The sequence below is a fragment of the Sorex fumeus genome, unplaced genomic scaffold (assembly GCF_029834395.1).
Source record: "Sorex fumeus unplaced genomic scaffold, SorFum_2.1 ptg000063l, whole genome shotgun sequence".
In the NCBI taxonomy this organism is placed as follows: Eukaryota; Metazoa; Chordata; class Mammalia; order Eulipotyphla; family Soricidae; genus Sorex; species Sorex fumeus.
Genome location: NW_026606120.1, coordinates 22,563,071 through 22,581,994, shown reverse-complemented (window position 1 = coordinate 22,581,994; position 18,924 = coordinate 22,563,071).

Genomic DNA, 18,924 nt, shown 5'->3' with positions numbered 1-18,924 from the left:
CTTCCTGCTGCAAGGAGCACTGAAATCATTCAATTTACTCCTATTACTTTCAATTAGACATGCTTCCCCCACCCTCTAGTTTCCTAAGGTGAAGATTAGATGATTTCTTATGTTCCTTTTTCCCAAAAACAGGGATTCATAGCTCTAAATGGCCCTTGGAGTGTTCTATGTGCAGTGGGTTTTATACAATTGTATTCTCATCTATACTCAGTTCAAAGTATTTGGGAGGCACAACACTGAGCTGTGCTCAGGATTTACTCCTGGATCTCAGATCAGGGATCACTTTTGGTGGGACTCAGGGAGACCATATGCACTTCCAGGGACTGAACTCGATCAACCATTTACAAGGCAAGCGCCCTAATAGCTGCACTCGGTTGCAAGCCTTATCAAAACTATTTTAAATTGGAGATTTATTCCTTGACCCATGCTATATTTAAAGTGTACTATTTAATGTGCAAGTGGGTTTCTTTTGTTTGTTTTACTTTTCTGTGGAGGGAGGGACCATTAAGGGAGATTTTTCTAACCCTGATTTTGGTGATTGATTTTTAAATTTAACTCTATTGCAATTTAAGAGAAAATAGTGTATAATTTTATTCTTCTTTAATTTTTGAAAGTGTGTTTTAGAATTCTTAGTTAACAGTCTATATAAGTTGAAAAAAATTGCTTTTCTAGTTTCGCGTGAGTAGTCAGTAGATGTCAATTGTATCTAGCAGGTTTTCTACTTATAGCAACTGTCTATTGCTGTCAAAGGAGTATCTAAAGTGAATAAATATATTTCTCTTTACAGTTCTATCAAATTTTCCTTGATTGCTATTAAATTTAAATTTTACAATTCATAAAGAGTAAGGATCATTTTGGATCCTTGGCTTTCCTTTCTCTCTGAATATTCCTCCTTATAACTTTCTTCCTTTGAACTTTTCTATCTGAACAATTATATTACCTTTTGGTCATAGACTGGAGTGGTAACAGAGTGGGTAGGTTGTTTGCCTTGCACGCGGAAAACCCAGGTTCATTGTCCGTCTCTCTTGGAGAGCCAGGCAAGCTGTTGAGAGTATCCCGCCTGTATGGCAGAGCCTGGCAAGCTCTCCGTGGTGTATTCTATCTGCCAAAACAGCAACAACAAGTCTCACAATGGAGACTTGTAAAGTCAAGTCTTTACTTTATGGGGACTTTACCGCGCCTGCTTGAGCAAATAGAGGAACAAAGGGGGGACAGTGATACAGACAGTGCTACCTTTTGTTCAGTATGACTATAAGATGTATTTCCCTGTTCATTTATGTTTTACGTGTCCTTTTATCTAAGGTGAATTTCTTTTTAATAAAAATCGCTGGTGTTTTTACTTATTCTGATCATGTGTCTTTTAGGTGGCATATTTTGGCAAGATATTCATCACGATTACTGATACAAGCTAATATCTAAATTTGCTGCTGTCTTTTATTCATTGCTTTTCTTCTTTGCTCCTCTATGTTTTCCATTCTTTTTATGAATTTTTGTTTAAGTGACTCCTCATGTATGATATTCTGTTATTTCTTATCACAATACTTATACTAGCTGGAGCTATAGCACAGCAGGTAGAGCGTTTGCCTTGCAAGAATCCGGGTTTGATTCCTCCGCCCCTCTCAGAGAGCCTGGCAAGCTACTGAGAGTATCCCGCCTGCACAGCAGAGCCATGCAAGTTCCCCGTGGCATACTCGATATGCCAAAAACAGTAACAGCAAGTCTCACAATGGAGACTTTACTGGTGCCCGCTCAAGCAAATTGATGAACAACATAGGACAGTGCGATAGTGCTACAATACTTATACTCTAAATCTATATTGCCTGGGAGTTTGCTTGAAGTGTTTTAAAGTAATTTGCATCTATTCTAATTAACACTATATCACTTCATTGTGCTAGCATTTTTAACAGGAAGATATTCCTATTCCTTCCTTAAACAGATTCCTTGAATCTTTTGCCATTTATTTCACTAATACAAAACCATATGTTAAATATTTATGTACATTCATCGGCATGAGCATTCTATATACATGAGCATACATAAGTGTTGGTTTTGCTTTGAAATAAGTTATTACTTGTGGAACAAATTAAGAATACAAATAATTTAATAGCACAGCGGTAGGGCATTTGCCTTGCACGCAGCCAACATGGCCGACCCGAGTTCGATTCCTCCGCCCCTCTCGGAGAGCCTGGCAAGCTCCCCGTGAGGTATTCGATATGCCAGACACAGTAACAACAAAGTCTCCAATGGAGACGTTACTGGGCCCGCTCGAGCAAATCAATGATCAATGGGAGGGCCTTTTATTTATTATTATTATGACTTCCCTAATATTCTTCCTTTTTTTGGATTAATGATTTATTTCAATTTTCCTTTAAACACTTTTTTCATACTTTTATGAAACTTGGAATGCACAAAATAAATTCTCTCAAATTTGATTTGTTTGGGGCCTGGAGAGATAGTATGGGAAACGAGGTTCTTCCCTTGCTGCAGCGATCCTGATTCAACCCCTGGCACTGCATGTGCTGTCCTGAGAACAGTCGAAGGTCACTCCTAAACAGAGAGTCAGGAAAAGTCTATGAAAATTAAAGGGTGGATCCCCAAATAACAATTACAAAACTTTAAAAAAATCTGTTTAAAATGTTTATATCTATCTGTTATGTTTGAAAAATAATTTGATCATGTGTAGAATTCAAGGTTGTTTAGGTTTTTCTCTCAACACAAAATTTACTTTACCCTGCTCCTCTTTTGGCTTGTTTCCTATGAAGCTAAATAGAAATTTTGTTGTTTGCTCTTATATTTTTTCCTTCTACTCTTTTAGAGATTTTTTAAATTGTCTTTGATTAACTTTCGATTATTATGTGCCTTGTTGTTTAAAAACATTGCCTTGCACGCAGCGAACATGGCCAACCCGAGTTCAATTCCTCCGCCCCTCTCGGAGAGCCCGGCAAGCTACCAAGAGTATCTCGCCCGCACGGCAGAGCCTAGCAAGCTCCCCATGACGTATTCGATATGCCAGACACAGTAACAACAAAGTCTCCAATGGAGCCGTTACTGGGCCCGCTCGAGTAAATCAATGATCAACGGGAGGGCCTTTACCTTTACCTTTACCTTCACTTTTTGTTCCTTTGACAGACAAATGTTGGTGATTTTTAAAAAGAATCTTAAGATAGAGGAAAGTATAAAGTATATAATGGCTATCAGCAAGAGGAGCTATCGTTGAATCATAGGAATATCTGAAGGAGAGGAAAATAAGTCAGGGGAAGAAATGATAACATATGAGATTGTAGCTCTAACCTTCCCCAGTCACGGAAGGGAGAATTGTGCATAGATTGAAGAGACCCAACAAGTACCAAAATAAACAAACAAACACAACTTGCAAGACAAATTGTAATGAAAATACCTGAAACTAATAAAAAACTGATTATTAAAAACAGCAATAAATGAGCCAAATCTAAAATACAAAGGAAAGAACATCACACTTACAATAGAACTCTATTATGAAACCATAGAAGCAAGACATAGAATGACATACCCAAAAGAAAGTTCTGCCGCCTCGGAGGGAGGAATCGAAACCTTCTCAAACAAACAAGTTCACCCTCAAAAAAACAAATATCTATGGGAAAATATAATCAAAATCACCTTTAGAAATTTGATTAAAACTTCATTTATATCAATAATTTCCTGGAATGCCAACGAGGTGAACTCTGCAGGCAATGTCATAGGGTGACTGGCTGGATCAGGAACAACATACATTAGTTTTCTGCTTATAGGAAACCCATCCAAATTCACAGAATAAATACAAGCTTAGAAAGGATGGGGAGAAAAGTCATATAATGCAGTGGGAGGAAAGAAAGAGAGAGAAAAAAGAAAGAAAGACAAATTGAAGAAAGGAAGAAGGAAGGAAGGAAGGAAGGAAGGAAGGAAGGAAGGAAGGAAGGGAGGGAGGAAGGAAGGGAGGAATAGACTGAGGGAGGGAATGAGAGAGGGAGAGAGGAATAAAGGGAGGGGGAAGTAAGGAGGAAGAAAGGAAGGAAGGAAGAAAGGAAGGAAGGAAGGAAGGAAGGAAGGAAGGAAGAGAGGAAAGAAGGAAGGAAGGAAGGAAGGAAGGAAGGAAGGAAGGAAGGAAGGAAGGAAGGAAGAGAGGAAAGAAGGAAGGAAGGAAGGAAGGAAGGAAGGAAGGAAGGAAGGAAGGGAAAAAGGAAGGAAGGGAGGGAGGGAGGAAGGGAAAAAGGAAGGAAGGGAGGAAGGAAGGAACAGAAGAAGGAAGGAAGGAAGGAAGGAAGGAAGGAAGGAAGGAAGGAAGGAAGGAAGGAAGGGAAAAAGGAAGGAAGGGAGGGAGGGAGGGAGGAAGGGAAAAAGGAAGGAAGGGAGGAAGGAAGGAACAGAAGAAGGAAGGAAGGAAGGAAGGAAGGAAGGAAGGAAGGAAGGGAGGGAGGGAGGAAGTAAGGAGGGAAGGAATGATAATACTAAGACAGCTATATTTATATCAGACCAAATACTATAAAATTTCAAGAAAGTAAATAGAGATAGAAGTAGAGATAGGATGGACAATATTTATTGATTTTGGGAATACTAGTTCAAAACGACTAATTCTTAGCAATATATATGCACAAAATGAAGGAGCAGGAAATTTTTTAAGGTTCTGTTCAGAGACTTAAGGAACTCACTGAAATAAAGACAATATCTTTAGCCTACAACATGCCATTTTTGCCATGAAACATCAGCTAAACCAGTAAGAGTACCAGTAAACAAACAGAAGCTCTAAATGAGAAAACTGGAAGAACTGGAATTAATTGATTCTTCATTCTCAAAAATTAATACATGTTCCCTTTATTCCAAGGACACGAAGGAACATTCTCCAGCAAAGATCACATGCTAGTGCATAAAGAGACACATATAAATTTACAAATATAGAACTCATAGCAGCATCCTCTCAGACTACAATGCCACGATATAAAAGTCGTCCGTAATTATATGACATGTAGAAACTGTAACACTTCGGAGTTGAAAAATGTTAAATAACAACAGGGTCAAAGAGGAAGTTAAGGAAAAATAAATATTCCTTAAAACTAGTGAGAATGATGTTTCGGAATCCATGGGGCACAACAAAATCTACACTATGGAGGAAATTCATAACAATAAAGGCCTACATTAGGAGAGAAGGTAAAAAGATCAAGTAAACTAAACACAGACTTTAAATACCTAAAGAAGCAAAAATAATATGAATTTCAAAACTAGCAGAAGGAAGGATACATTTTGAAAACTAACACAGAAATCAATGATATAGAAGTCAAGAAAGCAATCAGAGTTAGTTAAACAATAAATTGGTTCTTCAAAGCAACAAGCAAGAAAAACAAGCACTGGTGGAGGGATGGGTACTTGATCGTTGTATAACTGAAACCCAAGCACAAAAATTTGTAAGTCTACAACTGTACCTCATGGTGTTTCACGAATAAAAATTTAAAGAAAAAAATTCAAAGGAAACTGACTGCCTTTATTCTTTAAGCTCTTCCAAACTATTGAACAGAAACCCTTCCTAAGAGCTTCTGTGAAACCAATGTTACACTGATAGCCAAAGAGGTAGAACAATACTAGAAAAGAAAATGTCTGTCTAACATCCTGATATTACACCTCAGAGACCTGGGCCCTATAAAAACAGGACGAGAACACTATTCGGGTATCCCAAAGAGGAATCGAAAGAGCTATGCTTGGAATATCACATTTCACTCAAGTGAGAGAAGGAATCTGGAGTTCCTACCTCCACCAACAATCAAGAATCAGGAAGACTGTCTCTTTTGCTAAGGCTTCCAAAATCAGATGGACCAAACATATAATGCGATTTAGAGATGACCGCTGGACTAGAGCTGTTACAAACTGGTTTCCACGGGATGTCAAAAGGATGCGTGGCCGCCCAGCCATGAGATGGTCAGACTTCTTTGTCAAGACCTTGAACAAATGGTTTGAGGCTCTTCGTGTTCCTGGAGCGAGCACCCTTGGGCTACACTAGCACACTGCACGGACAAATAGAGATTTGACTGGCAGTCACTTGAGCAAATCTATGAGTAACGGGATATCAAATGATCAAGAACATTTTGATGAACGTAAGATAAATATCCTCAACATAATTAGCTATTTCTGTTTTATACTTTAGATCTGTAAATTATAAATTTTAATGTGACATGCTGGAGCAATAGCAGAGCGGTAAGGCGTTTGCCTTGCAAGCAGCCAACATGGCCGACCCAAGTTCGATTCCTCCACCCCTCTTGGAGAGCCCAGTAAGCTACCAAGAGTATCTCACCTACATGGCAAAGCCTGGCAAGCTACACAGTGCTCCCAAGTTACTTCCATTACTACATTTGTCTGTAACCACTTCTTTGTGCTCTCTTCCCCAACCAATTTGTAAGGTCTCATCCTTCTTAGACACTGAAACTTTACTGTAAGTTAATATTGCCTTTCTCCTCTCCTTATGTCTTTTGAATAGTTCACTTTAACGCAATGTCCTTTTTGTATAGATACAGGAAGACAATTAATATTATGCTTTATAATTTAGGGTTTAATTGGCTTTGAATATTATTCACTCCCGGGCATCTGCTTCTCAACTTAAGCCTCAGTTGCCCTCACTTCCTAGCACCCCCAAAGCAGGGTCTCAACGTGGGACTGGATGGAACCAGGGCAAGCCGGTAAGTTATGTACTACCCTGGCATCGTGATGGGCCAGGCCATGATGCCATGATCCTTAACTATAGGTTAAGAGTTTGATCATAGGCAAATGCTGTCATGATCCAAAAGTAACGACGAGACTAGGACCCTGCTGCTAGGAATAGGAAAAATATCTGGCCTGAGCACTGCAGTCTGAGTTTGAGATGGCCCTGGGAGAGCAATTCTATAAGCTCAAAGTATTTCTTACTGTGTCCATACAAAATGATTTATATTATGTATGCTTATATGTTGGTCGGACAAGGAGAGGAGAAACACACCCAGAGAAATCTGTTCTAGGGTGAGTTGATCTGCTAAATGAGAATCTGTCCTAGAAGCAGTTTTCCTGTGTGTCCTGACTAGCTTGGATGAGACTGAACTTTTCTCCCCCTCAAACTGCCTTCAGTAAATGATTTCAGTATACTGAGGCACTTTCCCTTATCTCACAGGAACCTAGCTGGTCTTCGGTATGCAGATCCCAGGTGCTAAGCCAGGCCTGATATTTGAGATATAGATGCCTGGCTCCAGGCAGGCTGATCTTGAAGATGTAGATTCCAAGCTCTAGAAGACTGGTCTTTGTGGTGCTAATCCAAGTGTTTGTAGCTTGTAAAAGGTGAGGCCAGGATTACTGGCCTTTGGATGTAAAGAAACAATGTATGTTTTGCCTCAATGTTCTTTCTGTAACTCCTTTTGATGACATCACTATATTACGCCTTTAAAGGTCCTATGATCTATATAAGGGAGATTTCAGGGCTCTCTGGGGGACAGGTGCAGCAGAGAACCTGGAAAGATGGGGCTGAGGACAGAAGCTGAGAGAACAAAGGTGCACATGCTTGAGAGATCCTGGGGCTTCCATGACATATATCTCTTCCATGAAATAAATTGCTGCTAAGACCAACCAGCCTGGCCGTCGTTTCCTTCCCTCGCCTGACCATAGCCATCGACCTCCCTGGGGTGGGAAACGGCCTGCAACTACCAAATGCGGGCGGCAGGAGAGATAGGCCGTTGCCGTCCCTTGCCCATCCTTTTTTGTGTGTTTACAGAACCAAGCACAGTAATAATTGTCACAAAGGAGATGTTACTGGGTCCACGCAAGCAAATCGATGAACAACAGGAGGACAGTGACAGTGACAAATGAAAGTACTTCGGGTTAAAAATAGAGCATAGTCCAGTGCCATATATATTTTCAAGTTTTTAAAATGGACAAAATTGATCAAATAACTTTTCAAAGTGGACATACAGTTGAAATAAAGTTAACTAATCTATAATATAAGATTGAATATGGAATATAATAAATATAAATCATATGATTAGGTTACTGCAAAAAAATATATTATGTGGAAAAGATGGGGGTGAAAGACAGGACATTCTGAAATAAAGGATCCTGAAAAATTTAAAAACAAAATTCAGGTAAACCTCTAGATTTTTCAGGGTATGAAATTGGTAAACCTCACATACACATCAGAAATCAACCAGGGAATAAGAAAATGTACATGAAATTCACAGGAAATAACTTTAGGTCTTTCTGGCAGTGAGAGATGGTTCAGCAAAGACAGGGAAGGGTGCAGGAACTGAGGGCAGAGTTGTGACTATCTACCTCCACTTGGTGCAGGCACTGCAGCTGGCAGGAGTCCTTAGTGGCAGGTCACTGGGCATGATGAGGGGCTGAGGTTTAAGTGACCAAACTGAAGCCCAGGTTTCATTTGCATCTGTGCAATTCAGATGGAGACTTTTTTCTCTGCTCTGAAAAGGCTGATTCTTGCTTGGTTTAATGTAAAACTCAGAAACTGTGTGATTAGCACAATCCTTCTCATCCTTTGTGTTGTGACAACCTTTTTTGGATTATGGCCTTTTATCCAGAGGAATCCATACGTACCAACACCTGAAAAAACTAGGAACATCAATGAGGTAAGAAACCATACACAACCAAGAAAACAATCTTCTCTTTTCTCTCTCTCTTTTTTTATTAGTTCTGCTTTTTAAAACCAAGTGGAGATATTTTTGAGATGGGGAAGACAATGACAGCTGTTCCCAGGAAAGTATAAACAGTATCCTTCTGGGCAGAAGCCAGCCTAGGCAGAGTGGGGAAAAATATAACTCAACTATTTAGCTATTTCTATCCAAAGAGATCACAGTGGGTATCCTGAGGGGCTCCTGGAAGTGGTCCCAAATTTACTGAGAAACAAGCAAAGACAAAACACCTTAGATTGGAGAACAGGCCCACAAATTCTTGGCATATGTCTGACCCCAGCATTTCCTCAGTGGTGGCCAACAGAGGTCACTGATGAGAGACCCTAGCACCAGACCCACAAATAGGTCCTAGCTGAATGATTGAGCACCCAGATTCCTGAGAACATACGTGTTTCCTGAGCAGCAGAGCAGGGAGGGAAGGAATCCATGGGAGGGCTCATCAAGAGCCTCCTCTGTTCTTTCTTCTCTAGAAATAAGCGAAAGAGAAGAAAGCCACAGCTCTAGAGTAGTGAAGGACTAAACTGTTCATGACCACTGAGGGGCCTTAGCTAGTCTAGAGAGGGAGCACTAAGAAACGAGTCCCAGTGTCTGTCTTCTCAGGCTCCAAGAAAGGCCTGTAAGAGAAACAAGGGAAGGACCCATGGAATGGTCAAAGGTAAGCGGCTGCCACAGCCAGTACCTGACGTCCCCTCTCCCCTCCTTCCCCTGGGGTTTGCCTCCTGATCCCCAAAGGTGGGAAATGGCAGAGTCATCCCTCAGAAAACACAGCCCGAGGAAGATACCTGGACAGAACTAGGAACCTCGCCACAGTCTGGGTTTCCAGGCACAGGCCCAGAACAGTGCAGGACTGTTGCTGCCAGGTGGACTGTATGTCTGGAGTGAACCTGCAGTCCACGTCCAGGAGCTGGGACTCAGTCCCGGTGGGAGCAAGTGGTTTATCTGTGCTGACACTTCTCTCAAGTGAGGGAAAGGTGCGGGCCAAACCGCTGCCCCTTTTCCAAACTTTTGCCAAAATTTGTCCCCCCAGGGGACAATGTCTTCAAGGAAAATGAATGGGGAAGCAGTTCTGAAGTGACCGTGCACCCTCAGGATAAAAAGGTTCAACACTGAAAGCACCATGTGGCTATGGAAACTATCTCTTGGTGTCCACAGTCAGATCCCCCAAAGTTCTCCCCTGGAGAGAGATTTTAGGGAGCCACCCAGGAGGTTCCAGGTTTCCCTTCACCCTGTGACCTGGTCTCCTTATGGGGATTTCATACCATGGCATTAATTGTGCAAAGGTAAGGAACCTTACTCTGCACCGCTGCATTACAGGAGAAATGGAAGGAAAATTCTAAGGACCTTTCAGAAAAGGTCTTGATTACCATAAAGACAGGAATGGCCAAGTAGCCCCCAAACCGAGACAAACACCTAGGAGGAATCCAGTTGTGTATAAGACACAAGACAGACACAGGCTCTCAAAACCACTTACTTTTATGGGCTAAAGTAATTAATGGATGGAAAATTGTGGGTTGAAGTGCCCACAAGGAATTTCATTAGAAAATAATTAGATGCAGGACCTAGGGCACAGTGTGGGTCAGATCCTAAAGATGTCCTTACAGGCTCAGTCAATTTCCCAATTGAGATCATGAACTCACACAATACAAGATCGAGAAGGGAGTTTCTGTATCTCCCCACAATGGACCGACAGAAAAGGGATACAGAAAAAATTTGAAAGCAAGTGAGGTAGGAAATGGGTGGAAATAAAAGCTAGTGAGAGTTCTAAAGATGCTTATGGCTCCAATCTTCTTACCTATTGTGGTCATCCAGATGCTGGCAAAAAGAAAAAAACAGCAAATATCATCTCCACCAGTGGATGGTGCTCAACATAGACGACAACCAGAGAACACCAGAGTTCTTCCCACACTTTATGAAGGTGCTGGTGGGTCATATTGTAAAGCTTCAGGTGAGACATAGGTGGCTCTTACCTCTCATGATTTTCAGTCCACAAATATCTTAAAGATACAAAAGTTCAACCTTCTCCTTAATCAACAGACTGTTCTTGCCAGAAAACCCAGCAATTTAGTTGAGACTGTTTGTGAAGACTGATAGGAAAGTGAAGTTAGCCGGAATCTCTGAGAAACCACCTCTGGCCATCCTGGAAGACAGGGCAATGAGAATAGAAGCCATTGGCCTTCCAGTTTTCTCCCAGTCTTGACAAGGGCTCTTTCTGTGCATAAGGACCCACAAAATATGAGGACACACCACCTGGGACAGAGCACACAGCATGATGCTCATTCACCTTCAGCAGCCACTCTGCCTGGACAGAGGAGCAAGTCCCCTCCTCAGACCGTCCCATATAGCTTGGTGAGCCAGCTATGGAACTATGAAGTGGCTTTGAATGATGGGCACTGCAGGGAAGAACTGAACTCAGGAATACCGATTCTCAGGCAAAAGAAGATGAACAGGGCTCAACCCTCACAAAACTCTTACCACTGAGCAGGACTGCCAGAGCCATTTTAGGCCCCCATAGGTGGGGATGGGACAGGGCATAAAAATGGTCTACATTTAAGAATTATCGGCTCAAGATGTCTCTCTGGAATGGGAGTCTGTTACAGACATTCAAGTTTCTTTTCAAACAGGTTCTTACACACATTGTCAAAGCCTCATAAAACATACAAACTCCATGGCGGCACCAGCAGAAAAGACCTGTGATCTTGTGTTGGCACTTGCAGAGTCGCCTGAGACTCGGATGAAGGCCCCAGAGCCTGCCAAGGACATCGTACTTCAGGACTGTGAGAGTGGTAGAGTGTTGTCCTCCTGCGTGACAGTGCTACAGAAGCACTTCTCCAAGAGTGTAAAGCAAATTCATATCTCATTGCAAATGTTTTGGCATCTGAAAGAACAAAGGTTGACCTCCATGGTAACTTCAGAGAGGATTCACCCATTTCCCAGGCACTGAGTGAAATCATGTGAAGGAGGAGAAGCAGCCAGGGGTATCAGGAGTTTCCCACAATTAGCCATGACCATATCTCCATCTCACATGAGAAGGATTCTAAGCATCCCCAAACTTTGCAAATAGGAAACCGGTGTTCAGAAAACACGATATGTCAAAGAATTGGCTAGCATGATTCAGATCAGTAAGTGGAGGCCTCTGTGACTGAGTCCCAAGATCTGCAAGAGAGACAAGAACCTCTAGAAAATTTATTCAAAGCAAGTTCAGAGAATTTCTTGAATTCAGTGCTTTTTCCTCATGAACAACAAGAGACCTGAAAACCTGGTCTCAATCACGCACTAAGCAGAAATATGGGGGAACGGGGAAAAGCAGGTCACTCACTTCAGAAGCAGAGACACTTAATAAGGGTGCTTTTGGAAACATTCAGCAGAAAAAAATCACCCTTCAGCAACCACAGCTGGCATCCAAGTCAAAGCAAGTATAAAGATAAACACACCAAGTATTTACTTACACTACAAGAGAAACCCTTTCTGAGAGTCAAGGGTTATGTGCGTGGAAAGATTCCACACTGACAAAGATATCCCCAAAGTCGATGTCTATTATGCCAAGAAAGTGTTTCTTAAAAAGTTCGTTTTGGAAAAGTTGATCTGAGGACAGTGGCCAAACCCAGTCAGTACAACTCAAGAGAGACAAGAGGTTCAGACGACCATCCACTTGGTGAAGACAGTCACCGCAAAAATGATGCAGCCTCTCAACCAATAGTTCATCAGACTGCTGTCATGCTTGGAAAAATTCATTCTAAGGACAGACGCACCTCAAGGTCCTCCCTTGTCTACTAGAGGCTGCTCTATGTACTGTGCGCCTCAAAACAAAATAAATCTCATGTTTTCGTGAGAGACGGTGGCCTCTGTCTGTGCCTTTCTGAGTAAGAGTACAGGGTGGAACCTAGTTTTCCTGAGATCCCCAAGTTCCTTTGAAGAGATGGGGTCACAGAGAAATGCTCTTAAACCTTTGAGCCTTGTAACTGCTTACACCTCTGAACAGAGGAGGGGGAGGATGGGTCCCTGAAACAGGCAGGTGTACTGAAGGAGGGGAGAGTGTGAGTTGATGCGAAGGGAATCCCAATGGAATTCCCAGGTGGTGGCTGAGAATCCCTCTGGGATGGATCTGAAGTACAAGAGACTGCCTCTGTTGGGGGTGTGATGGGAAGCTAGCTAGAGAGCTGATGTAGAGTGTGGTCTGTCAGAGTCGCTGTGGGTGTCACCAGAGATCTAGCAGTAACATGCTGCCCTAAAGGACTCTGAGTTCCAGCAGATGCTGCGTTTAACTCCTCCCCAGGCTGCTCTTCCATAGGGAATGGACAAAGGCTGCCCTTGTTCTGATACGTCCACTCCATGCTGCAGGAGACAAGAGGCACAAGTTCAGTCCAGAGGGTATAGTGACAGGGAGGGTGGAGAAGAGTGAGTAGCAATGAGAACCTGCAGCCCAGAGCCCCTGCCCTGTCCCCACCCCTCCACTGCCCCCACATTTCCCTGACATCTTCACTCCAAGGGAGTTTTTCTACTTGGTGTATTATTCAATCCCCTCTTAGTTCTCTCCCAGGTAGCCAGCAGCCATGGGGTTACACCACAGGCCCTGGTAAGCAGAAGAACACTAGAAAGGAAGGGGAGATGCTTTACCTTTGTGGACATGCACTCAGGATCCAAGTACTCTCCAATTCTTTCAGGTCAGTTGCAAATGTGAGGATGGGTTCATTTGATGAGGAGAAGAGGCGAGAGCTCTCACTGGATGTTACCACCATATCCATCTATGGGAAACCCTGGGAATTGGGTCAAGCTTATAGTCATCAGAACCCTACTAGGAGTTTTCTCTGAGTTTAGTACCAGGACTAAGAAGACCTGAGTACATTTTGGTTTGCAACCCCTTGAGTTAACACCATTCCCAACACTCAGGAAGTGCATTTATAAGAATATTTGATTAGCGTCTTTTTTTGTTAAGGGACTTGATTAAAGGAATTGTAGGTAAATGTGCTATTTGCAATGTCATTTCTCTTAACATTTAAGCTAGGGAAAAGATGGTTAGAGAGCTTTTAGTCACGATTTATTCTCTAAAACTAAATGATAGATGAGTAGATATTAAGAGCACTGTATTTGACAATTTTACATGAAATAGCGTGGTTTGTATTATAGTCTTCAGAAGTTCCTTTTTCATACAATAACAGCTGCAATAATTACATTATATTTTGGATGTCAAAAGTCAAATTTAATTACACATCCAAATTAGATCTGTAACCAAAATGCAAGATTTTTGTTCCACACTTTCTTTTATCTGAGATATTTTGGAGTTTTAACTTTGTAGACTTTGTCCATAAATGCTTTTCAATTTTCAAGACACTCCTTTGAATGGATAGTTTGAGGTGGGAGAAGAATGACTTTGGGGTACTGCAGAGAGAGTACAGTGATTCAGGCTCTTGTCTCGCCCATGTTTGCCCCGAGTTCAATTCCCAACACTCCATGTGGTCCTTGAGATCCATCAGGACTGATCCCTAATCTCTGAGAGGGTAGTCAAGAGAAAAGCCCAAGAATTACTGGGTGTGACCCAACACCCCGTACCCAAGAAAAGAGCAGGTCTTTGGATTTCTAAAGAGCCTAAAGATCCCACCAACCTTTCACTGCCCATAACAAGACTTCCTATGAAGGTGACCTTAAGTCCCCAATAAGATGAACATATGAAGTATTCTACATCTCACTTCAATCTATATATCCAATGCTTTTTCATTGAAAATATTCATTTTGTCTAATAATTGGACTGCAGCGAGATTTTTATATTTGCGAAACATCAGAAGCGGAAAAGATAGTAGTATGTACACTCCAGTATGTACCTTATTCCCTATCATGGCTAGAAAACTGGAATGATCAAGGCAGTGTCATGTAGGATCTATAAGGCAAAATAGCAAATAAGAAAACAATGAAGGCCCGAAAATCATACTTTGCACTTACAGACATACTGCTTTTGTTGTCTTGGTTTGGTTTTTCAGTTGACCCCTGCAGAGTTCAGGTTTATTCAGGGCTCTGAACTAAGGATCCACTGGGAAGCTATTTGGGGAACAAGTCGGAGGACTGGGGATCAAAAATGGGCCAGGGCCAGGGCAAAACAAGCAGCCCAACTCTTTACTAGCACTTCAGGCACCGATTTCACTACCACACAAAATTTAACTTCCCCCAGGAGATGCCTGCCAGAGTCCCTTCATGGAATAACTGAAGCTGTCCGCAATGTCTTCACAGTTTGAGACCAGTTCTGAGTCAGGGCGGATGCCTGTGGTTTGTCCCTATGACCCTGGAGTTGTTCAGTGTTACAGCTCCTAGTTAAGAACTCAAATTGGTTGGAATGGCCATGGAAGACAGGAAAAGGTGTTCCTTGGACAACCCTCACACACACACACACACACACACACACGCATTCATGCACTGCACCATCCTTCAGCCTTGAACACTCCCTTATACAGTGCCTAGGTTTATAAATATTCTCTCTCCTCACCCTGGCTTGTTTCTCCCATCAGATTACAGGAATTTAGTAGCAAGAGTAGGGTAAACAAAATATTTGTATTACAGATTATCCATCAGAAACTCAACATTGTAAATACCAATATTGTCAAATATCCAATGTATTTCAAGTCAAAGTGGTAATGAGAATGCAATACTACTTACTAATTCTGCTTGGTTTGATTGGAAATGCATAAAAAGGAACTTGAAAATCTATAGTCCCAGAAAATGAGCACCACAGTTAGTTCAGATATCATAGAATATTGTGTCAGCATATCCCTCAAAATTCATATTCAAATTTAGCATGTAGCACATTCAGTGAGTATTCTCAATCTCCCTAAATGAATGGAGGGAAAATTGGCATTAAATCTCACAGAAATTGTACAGCATGCTATCTGAAGTAAGATTAAATGCATGAATTTTTTTAATACACTTAAACAGAACCATTCCACTCCTGCCCCATTTTTCACATATGTTTGAAATTAAGCCTTACTAATGATGATAATAGAATCAAGTTACCATTAATGATTGAAAATTGCTATAATTCTAATAACTTTGTAGTTTCAAACATTGACCAAATTATTAATGCAGACGTGTTGCTGGTGTTTCTGTCAACTTTGGTAAAAGTAGTACTTGCGTGAATTAAGAGATTAATTATTTTCCTACCCATTATGCATTTCGAACTTTTAAACATGAGCTCTCTGGTTCTTCAAATAGCTAGATATGAATACCATTCAAATTTTATGGGTTGATTATTGTAGCACTATAGCACTGTCCTCCAGTTGTTCATCGAGCGGCACCAGTAATGTCTCCATTGTGAGACGTGTTGTTACTGTTTTTGGCATATCGAATCCACCATGGGTTGCTTGATAGGCTCTGCTGTGCGGGCAGGATACTCTCAGTAGATTGCCGGGCCCTCTGAGAAGGACAGAGGAATTGAACCCAGTCAGCCCAATGCAAGGCAAACGCCCTACCCCCTGTGTTATTGTTCCAGCCCAGGATTGATTATTATTGTTATTTATTTATAGAAACGTTACCTTTACTATACTTGATGCTCACTATGATAATTTTTATACTTTAACATTTCTGTCACTGAACACTTTTAATTCTTATAGTATTGATACCTTAATGGGCTGGAGCATTAGCACAAATTGTAGGGTGTTTGCCTTGCACACAGCCAATGCAAACAACCTAGGTTTGATTCCTCCGCCCATCTCTGAGAGCCCAGCAAGCTACTGAGAGTGTCTCGGCCGCAGGACAAAGCCTGGCAAGCTACCCTTACACATTCAATATGCCAAATACAGTAACTACTGTCACAATGGAGACTTTACTGGGCCCGCTCCAGCAATACCGATAAAAAAAAATGGGATGACAGTGACAGTGACTTTAATGGGAATGTGTTCTTTCTAATAAAATTATCGAACAAAAAAAACCCTGCGAGTGATGTAATAAAGAGTCAAAAAAACAAAAATATAAAAATACACCAGATAATTATCCTGGAAGAATCAAGTTTTCTCAGCAGGACATTACACCACTGATATACCATTAGCAACCTGAATCTTTGCCATTTGGACCTGAAAAAGGTTCCAGAGGAAATAGATTGAGATATTTTTACATCAAGCCTCTTTCAATGTCAAGTTTAGTACACAATTTCACAAACAGAAATTATATCAGAGACTTGTTGTAAGGTCAGATAGATTGCTTTAGACTTTTAGAATTGTCATCTTTGTATTTCAAGTGTTAATTACCTATAACATACTCCTTAATTTTTTTAGAGAAGGTGCAGTTTAAAAATACCGCTGGGCCCTGAGCTTTAGTACAATGGGTAGGGCATTTGCTTTGCTTGTGGACAAATTCTTTTTCTCCATCTTTTGGTATGGTCATTTAGATTTTATATTTTCTTTTATTGATATGGAGTACTATGTTTACTGGCTTGCAAATGGCAAATCATCTTTGCATCCCCGGAATGAATGCTACTTGGTCGTGGTGCATGATTTTTTTCCCCATGAGTTGTTGTATTCTCTCCAATAGTATTTTGTTGAGAATCTTTGCATCTGTGTTCATCAGGATTATAGTTCTGTAACTTTCGTTTTTGTGGTGTTTCTGTCTGCCTTGGGTGTCAGGGGGATGTTTGTCTCATAGAAACCCTTTGAGAGTGTTTCTATTTCTTCACTTTTCAGAAAATGCTTGAAAAGAATTGGCAGTATTCTTTTGGGGTAACTATTTTGGGGGTTGATAAGAATTCACTAACAAATCCATCTGGGCCTGGAGTTTTGTTTGGGGGAAGACATTTCATTACCATTTCAATTCCTCAATAATTATAGGCCTATTACAGTAATCCATATCTTTTGTGTTATGGGAATCCAGCCTTAGGAGGTTATAGGAATCCAAGAATTTATCCATTTCTTCAAGGCATAAAGGTTTTCAAAGTAATCTTTGATGATCCTAAGGATAACTGTACTTTCTAATGTAATGCCCTCCTTTTTTTTCTTATTCAATCACTTATATTTATTATTAGAGTAAATTAATAATTATTAGTAATTAGTAAATTATTAGAGTTCTCGGTTTATCTACACTCCTCTCTCTTGTTTTAAGTCTTTCTATTTCTTAATTGATTTTTTTATTTTCTCAAAGAATCAGCTCTTGGTTTCATTGATCTTTCAGATTTTGGGAGGATATTCCAACTGTTTTTTTACTCTATGCCACCACTGTCTTTGTCTTCAGAGAGTTGAATCTGATGAGTCTGTGATAATTCTTAAGGATGCTCCTTGTAAGTAATTTTCTTCTTTGATCTTGCTGCTTTGGGTATTGTTGGTATCTTTATCTGTAGTTTTTTTCATTCTGATTAGGATGTGTTTTCCCGTAGTTTTATTAGGATTTCTTTTAGCTGGTATACTTAGGGCATTGGCACTACATTTCTGGCTTTGCTCTAGAGTCTTCTACCATACCTGGATACTCCTATATCTGGTCTTAAATCTTCAAACTGATATATGTAGATGCATTGTAACTTTTTCTGTGATAGCTTAAACCTAGGAGAATGATGTTTTGTTCTTTCTTTTTTTTCCCTGAGACTTTCTGTCTAAGAAATATTTCAGGTCATTTCTTCAAAGAGTAAAAGCAAATAAGAATAGAAAGGTATCATGGATTGCTGTCGACCCAAGCTTCCTCACTTACCTCCCTGACTTGTCTGTGCTTCCTACATTGTGCTACTTTGTTTTCCTTGAGAGAAAAGGGAGTAAGAGAAGGGAGGACCCCAGTCCACACAGGAGAGCCACGATGCCATCTTTCCAAGTAAAATAAAATGGTGAGCAACTTCCCTCCAATGAGATAGATGAGCAATTGTTTCTTTCTTCCTAGACAGTTGTTGGCTCCCTGGAGGAGGCTCCCCACCTCTTAGTTGTGTCCTAGACTGGCACACCCATCCGTGGCAACACTGTTTTCTTCATGCCCTTTCCGAGCAGAAGCAGTTACTTCCTTCTTCTATCAGAACTTTTCTCTCAGATATTACCTTTCCTGTTTATGCTTAACTTTATCGTCTTTTAAGAGACATCGCAGGTTTTGTCTCAGTTTCGAAAACCTGGTTCCTAAGATAATTCATAAAAACGAAGCCAGCCTAGTTGCAGGGAGAGCATGGCATAGCCCTTCCTAGTCATAACAATAGGAAAGAGCACCCTTATGAACTAGAGTGTAGGCAAAGAAACAGACTGAGTTGTTTCGAGTCTTTCATTTATGAACAGTTTGTGTCAGCTTTGCATGAACAAATCAAATGGGTATAATCGAAGGA